Source organism: Myodes glareolus, chromosome 11 (genome assembly GCF_982192425.1).
Source record: "Myodes glareolus chromosome 11, mMyoGla1.1, whole genome shotgun sequence".
NCBI lineage: Eukaryota > Metazoa > Chordata > Mammalia > Rodentia > Cricetidae > Myodes > Myodes glareolus.
The window spans coordinates 69,485,914-69,493,745 of NC_142036.1; positions in this window are offsets into that span (position 1 = coordinate 69,485,914).

Here is a 7,832-nt window from a genome sequence, read left to right on the forward strand (position 1 = left end):
GAGATGGGAGAGCTTGGTTTCCTCATTTAACCGAATCATCACATACGAATCTGTGGAATCCTGGGTCAAACTCTTCGTGTTATGGCTCGTCTGAAGCAAGTGTTTATTTTTTTATTTTTTTATTTTTTTGGAACAGAGTTTCTCTGTATCCTTGAATCCTGTCCTGGAACTAACTCTGTAGACTAGGCTGGTCTTGAACTCATAGAGATCCACCTGCCTTTGCCTCGCAAGTGCTAGGGTTAAAGGTGAGCACCACCACCGCCCGGTGTACTTTTTGAGTTCTATATGGATTTTGCACATTAACCTTTGGTCAGAGGTGTAGCTGGCAAAGATTTTCCCCCACTCTGTAGATGATCTCTTCTCTCTGCTGCTCTTTTTCTTTCAATTACCGCCCCCCACCTTTCTTTTTAAAGGCAGTATTGTTTATAGTGGGGACTGGCTTCTAACTTGCTATTGCGTGCAGTCAGAGCTGACCTTGAACTTCTGATTTTTCTGCCTCTGTCTAAGGGCTGGAGGTATAACTGTTCACCACCATGCCTAGCTATCTGCCTGTATTCCTCCCTTCCTCCCTCTGTTCTTCTTTTCTTCCTTTCTCTGTCGCAAAGTCTTCTGTTTCTAGTTATATCTTATTTCTTATGGATGTCATTATTGTCTCATTTATTTTGCTTTTTCTTTTATGGGCTCTTCTGCTAATTCCTAATTAGTTTTGAGCTGGTCACTGGCCACCGTCTTCCTTACATGATTAGCGGCAGTTTTCTTTTTCTGTCTTCCTTTCTTCCTCTTTTTTCTTTTCTTCTTTTGGTTTTTCAAGACAAGGTTTCTTTGTGTAACAGTCCTGACTGTCCTTGAACTCACTTTGTAGACCAGGCTGGCCTCAAACTCACGGAGACTCGCCACTGCCTCCTGGGTGCTGGGATTAAAGGCATACACTACCATTGCCTGGGTTTGTTTGTTTGTTTTTATTTTTGTTTTTTCTTTTTGAGACAGGGTTTATCTGTAGTTCTGGCTGTCCTGGGACTCGCTCTATAGACCAGGCTGGCCGATAACTCAGAGATCTGTTTGCCTCTGCCTCCCAAGTGCTGAAACTAAAGGCGAGTGCAATCACTTTCCAGCTTCTTTTTCTTTTTATAATAAATAATAAAAAAAAATCTATGGGTGTTTTGTCTGTGCTCCAAGAGCATGCTTGTGGCTACAGAGCATCAGATCCTTAGGAACTAGAGTTACAGATTGTTTTGAGCAGCCATGTAGGTGCTAGAAATTACACCTGAGTCCTCTGAAAGAGCAGTCAGTACTCTTAACCCTAAGTCATTGTTCCAGCCTTGGGGCCATCATTTTCAAAGAAGTCCATTATTTGGATAGTTTTATTTAGGTATTCTCTTATTATCTCAAATGTATAAAACAGACCTCATACCAACATCCTGTTTTTATGGATGAGAATTGCACTCTACCCTTTTCTAAGAATGACAGTTCTGAGAGAGAGAGGCCATCGACTCTTTCCTTACCTCTGCTGTTTCTACTTGGTCCACTATCCAGCCTTTGTCTCTCTTATAACAGAGCACTATTCCTTATGTAAACAATCACTAGCCCAATTTTAAGAAGCTTCGATTTAGCCAGGCGGCGATGGCAGCAGCAGCCTTTAATCTCAGCACCTGGGAGGCAGAGGCAGGCGGATCTCTAAAGCCTCGACTTGTCTGAGTCCATCAGGTTTCTTTTATTTCTTTAGCTGCCTTCACCATGCCACGTCTGGACGTCATGGGCAAATGACATTATTAGTTCTGAGATTGTTTTTAAGTCTATTTCATGTAACCCAGACTGGGCTTAAAATTCGCCATGTAGCTGAAGGTGACCTTGACCTCCTAGTCCTCTGAATTCTGCGGTCACAGGCACGTGCCACCATGCCTGGCTGAGACATTTTCTTCCTATTCCTTCAAGCTTTCTCTGGCCCTCGTACTTCCTAATGTTGTTTGGAACAAGTTGGCTAGTTCCACCTACCCCAGCTTTTTTCTTTTTTGGTGCTGGGGCTGGAACTCAGGACCTCTCTCACATGATATGCAAATGGCCCGCCACTGAGCGAAGCAAGCCCTCAGCCTCTGTCTCTGTCGTTTATGATGAAGTTTCTGTTTTGAGCTGAGGCGCATGGCTGCCTTTTTCAGATAGCTGGGACTATGTGACTACATTCTGGGCAGTGGGTTATGAAGGGAAGGGATTTGAGCAATTTCCAAACTGACTTTCGAAGGAGAGGACAGGTCGTGGTGTCGTCTGCGCACGCACCCCTCCCGCTTCTGTTTACGGACTAGAGCATGAACACGGCAGCCAGTCGCCTAAGACTTCGCAGAGGACCGCAGCCGTCAAGGGATGGTGGAATTAGGCAACGCTGGCCCGGGACACAAGACCGGGAGTTGAAATTCCAGCCTCCACAGGCTGTGAGGAGAAGCTGCAGCGAATTACATCAGCTCCTGCCTTTAAGCCCAGATTCTGCCTCGGAGGCAGGAGCTGCCCCACTGGAACGCAGGGGAAATGGGGACATTTTTTGTTTTTTGAAGGAATGGGTGAAGACTCCTAGATACTGCATTTGTTTTTTCTTTTTTCCTAAATGGGATGACTCTTTTCCTTCCTTCTTGTTTATTTATTTATTTATTTATAGAAAAGTATATTTATAGAGATAGGGATCTTTTAATGTGAATTGGGTTTGAATTGAACCCAATTCAAACTAGGTTAAGTATAAAATAGGAGTTTATTGACTTATTTAACGATGACGTTCAGGAGTAGAGCTGGGTCCAGGCTTCTAAATCTCAACTCTCTCCATTTCCCTCTCTGCCCTCTGTCTGTTTCCTACCTCAGTCTCACTCTCTCTGCTGCTGAGATGCATCCCTGGGTGTACTTAGTGAGAGTAGCTTGACTGCTGAGCTTGAACCCCGGCTCATTTCTGGCCCAGCCAACCATGCAGGAACCAGATAGAGTTTCTCTCTCTACATCTCTCTATAAAATGTGGGTACTCATGTGACCTCCCTGTTACACCCTCCCCTCGTCCCTGGGGTTAAGAGGAAGAAGTGGTTAAGAAGTAGTGCACTGTGGCATTTCCTCCAGAACCACTGAGAACCAATGAGGTCATTCGTCAAAGAAAAGTCACGGTGAATACACAGAGTAGAGATGAGAAGGACGAGGAAGGCAGATATCCGGGAGGTATCTGTCTGTGTAACTACCCCTGGGGTTTACCAGCACCACTGCTTCTAACAGTGGTTCTCCACGGCTGGCAGTGGAGCAACAGCTGTGTTCTGGGCTCAGGCAGTTCCTGCAGGTATGTAGCCTCGATCAGAAAACTATGTACTGATAGACACCATATCATCTAGATCTGGAGTATGCCACTCTCTCCAATAGTCAGCGTTGTGATGTTACCCAGTGTGGCACTCTGGGGAGAACTTTAGAGGCGGGGCACAACGGGAGTCTTGGGTCACTGGGCATGTGCCCTGAGAAGGGATAGTTAGACCTCCACCTTCCTTCTCTCTTCTTTGTAACCCTGTCACAAGATTAATTAGCTTCCTCTGGTATGTGCTCTTGTCATAATATTCTGCTTAACTGAGCACCAAAAACAATGGAACAAATCAACTAGTGGTCCAGACCTCCCAAACTATGAGCTCGGCTATCTTTTTTTTTTTTTTTTTTTTTTTTTTTTTTTTTTTTTTTTTTTTTTTTCCGTATCGGGAGGGAATTTCAGTGAGTATTAAAATTCATCCACGTTTAATTTCCAACAGCTTACTATACCCCTGCTTTCAAAGGTAGGAGTAGAACAAAAGGACTGCATTAACATACAAACTGACAGTCAGAGCTCGGCTATCTTGTAATAATAAGAGAAAGCTGACGAATATGTTACACTCTATGGGAGAAGAAACAGGCTTTGAGTATGCAATATCCTGGCTTGAAGTCACTGAGCTAGTCTGTCTGCCTCCAGGTCCACATACTTCCTATCACACACCCATTTTATGCCATGCCAGCTTTTGCCTTATTAGTGGGTCTTGTGTCTTTTTTGTGTGTTTGTTTGTTTTGAGACAAGGTCTCACTCACTATGTTACCCTGGCTGTCCTGGAACTCACAGAGATCCTTCTACTTCTGCCTCCTGAGTGCTAGGATTAAAAGTGTGTGTCTCCAGATGTCTATGCATATTTTAAATAAAGTGTTGAATCTCTCTCTCTCTCTCTCTCTCTCTCTCTCCCTCTCTCTCTCTCTCTCTCTCCATCCATCCATCCATCCATCTCCCGCTTTCTTGCTGGGCATGATGAGCAAGTGTATGTAATCCAATTACCAGAAGGTTGACAACTGGAGGTGAGGTTCAGAGCTATAACACTTGTCTGTATGCAGGAGGCCCCAGGCTCACTTCCCAGCACTGAAAACAACTTTTAAAGTAATTTTGCCTCCCCCCCTTTTTAAAATACTGTTTAAGTAATTTACTATTTGATATTAGTTGTTAAAGCTATCAATATATGGCTAAATAGCATTTTAAAGCTTAGAAACATAATGTAGCCTCAATATATAAGCTGTGTGTAGTGGCTAAGGGAGCAAGCAAGTGTATCTGCTATATCTAATTTAAATGTGGCTCATCTAGTCAGTGGAGAAATGGAGAGAAAAGAATAAATATGGACTTTAGGCTAAGGGGATGCACAGGGCACTGGGAATGTTAAGTTGCAGAGTGTGAGAGGCACAGCATTAGTATCTGGGCTAGAGTTTGGTTTCCTTGGGCCACTACTACAAGGGGTTAAAGAGACTGCAGTGGCCAATCAAGGTGCTCTTCCCTGGGTTTATGGGTGGGAAGGTCATGTTTTTTTTTATTTTACCTTCCTGATCAGGGCTGGATATCTAGTCCAAAGTTAGTCAATGGCTTATTAGATGGCACATAGCAAGGATCTCACTAAGTATCCCTGATGGTGACCAATACCAGAATGAGTAATTTCTTGTTTAAAGAGAATCAAGCTTCATAGAAGTCGATGGCTTCTTCTTCTTCTTCTTCTTCTTCTTCTTCTTCTTCTTCTTCTTCTTCCTCTTCCTCTTCCTCTTCCTCTTCCTCTTCCTCTTCCTCTTCCTCTTCCTCTTCCTCTTCCTCTTCCTCTTCCTCTTCCTCTTCTTCTTCTTCTTCTTCTTCTTCTTCTTCTTCTTCTTCTTCTCCTCTCCTTGTCCTTCTCCTTCTTCTTCAGTGAGAAATTATGAGCTGAAAAGTCATATAGAGTCTGAAGATGCCACACTCCCTCAAAACCTCAAGTCAAGAGGAGCTCTCAGCTGCATAGCTGAGCTATGTTGGCCGATGGTTAATACTTGCCCCTTAAAGTTTTCTGGGCTTTGTAAGTGTCCCTCCCACAACTCTTCTGAATATTAACAGATGTGAATCCCCCCAGGAAGACATTTGTCTGCTGTTAACTCAATGCTTTCAAGGGCTTCCTTGGTCAATGGGGTCTCTAGCCTGTTACAGCAAAGCAGCCCACTGACCCTTTCTCAAGGGAGAATGCTTAGGGGGTCACGAGACTCTCTTGTCGTTAGATGTGCCCCACTCTGCACGGCCGAGCTGCCATGGTAGTTCTTTATCAAAAGCAACAGGATGTGATCTGCCAGCTGGGAAAGGTACAGAGACACATGGCTAACATAGATCAGAAAAATGGGTTAATCAAGATGTGAGAGTTAGCCAGTAAGAAGCCAGACCTAACGGGCCAATCAGCATTATAACTTACAGAGATTTCAGTGTGATTTTTCTCTGGGACTAAACAGCTGGGGTACTGGGCGGGACAGAAAAACACAAACAAGCAGGCCCAGGCCCTTCATGTTACAGAATGACGCCCACGTGGTTAACTGCATCCACGGAAAGCCTGAGAAAGATTGGGAAAGGCTAGAGTAAAGCATTTCAGTTTTCAGCCATAGCAGAAAAAAAGCTGCACTGTTTTAAAATGCTGGCTTTCTGGGCCGTCCTGCCAGGGAAAGCTCTTGAATCTTTTAAGCTGGCAGTCTAGACTATGGAAACACTGTTGCAGCTTGCTTCCTGGCAAGGACCTTGAAAAGCCTTAAGAGCGTTTGACTGTTGTTTTCTCCATATTCCTTAGCAAATTAAAGACCCACATGGTCAGAAAGAGAGAGATATACAGTAAAGAGAGATTCAAAGAAAAAAAACCAAACCTCTAAATGGTTTAAAGTCCTTAGAAATAAAAAAAAGAAAGAGAGTAGTTGGCTGTGGTGGTACACACCTTTAATCCCAAGGCTTGGGAGGCAGAAGCAGACAGACCTCTGTAAATTCAAGGTGTGGTGATAGACACCTTTAATCCCAGCACTGGGGAGGCAGAGACAGACGGATCTCTGGGAGTTCAAGGATAGCCTGGTCTACAGAGGGAGTTCCAGGACAAAGATATGCAGAGAACCTGTCTCAAAAAACCAAAAGTTAAAAGTAAAAATAAAAGAAATAGAGGTTAAAATAAAGCCATGTAAAGATGGAAAATACACAGAGAATCTTGATACTGTATGCTATTATGCTCTCTTTGAATTGTTTAAATGCTGAGGAAGGAGCAACAGCTGCTAAAAGATATTTGCTTATAAATGCTGCAGAATTAATCCAAGATAGGTATTTTGAAAATACCTTGGCTTCAAAATTGAAGTCAAAAAGTATGTTACTTTGGAGAAGAGATTTTGCTTTTGTTTCCACAGAAAATGAGAGGCTCTGGACTTATTCAGAGTTAAGAAAAATCATCTTTGACCAAGGGAGACCACCTGAGCAATCTCCGGTAGGAACAGATGGCCCAGATGTCTGAGTTCATCCAGAACAGGTTCAAGACTGCTACCTGAGATGATCAAGACTCACAGGATACTTCAGTCAGGACTTGATTATAACCCTAAATTTTCTTTAGGTCCCCATAAGATTATCAGTGCCTCTAACCAGCTGGAAGTAGCCTGGAATACTACGCCCACATTCCCAAAATATGGACTATGGATATTTTCCTTTTTTTTTTTTTTAAAAAAAAAGAGGGGGAAGTGGTGTGGGAGAATTGTCTGTATTCTGTCAATCATGTTTTAAATAAACGCTGATTGGCCAGGCAGGAGGTATAGGCGGGAAAAACAGACAGAAAGTGGAAATGATGCAAGGAGAGCAGGAGAATGCTGGGGAGGAGGAAGTTGATTCCTCCCACTCCTGCCCAGAACACTGAAGCAGCAGGATGTGAGCTGCCCCACTGAAAAAGGTACTGAGCCACATGGCTAACATAGATCAGAAAAATGGGTTAATCAAGATGAGAGCGTTAGCTAATAAGAAGCCTGACCTAAAGGGCCAATCAGCTTTATAACTTATGGAGTCCTGTGTGTGATTTTCTCTGGGACTAAACATGGGGGGGGCGGGCAGGACAGAAAAACCCCCAACAAACAGGCCCCCTCATGTTACAGCCATGGTAGTTCTTTATCACCAGTGCTGTTCGTTTGGGTTAAGGTTTCACCCCAGGCCCTGGCATTCATATATCCAAAGAGTCTGGAATGTTCGGATGGAAGTTCCATCCCAAGCCCCCTCCCCTGAGAGTTGCCTCAGTCCAGACTCCACCTCTGAGAAAGCCCACCAAATGGTGACCCCTCCCTTGAGATGTTCAAGATCACTCCCACAGGGTATTTAAACTGCCCCCCAGAGAATAAACATGTGGTTTTCTGGTCTTCCTTCCCTGTCTCCTCTCCGGGGAGCTGGAACTCCACCCAGGAGCACTGGTATCCATTAAACCTGGGCTTTCTCTAATTCGGTTTGATTTGGTCTGGTTTGGATTATTGCATCGGCAGAGAGGTTTATTGGAACACAAAATGTTTCACTGTTCTTATCTCCACTAAAC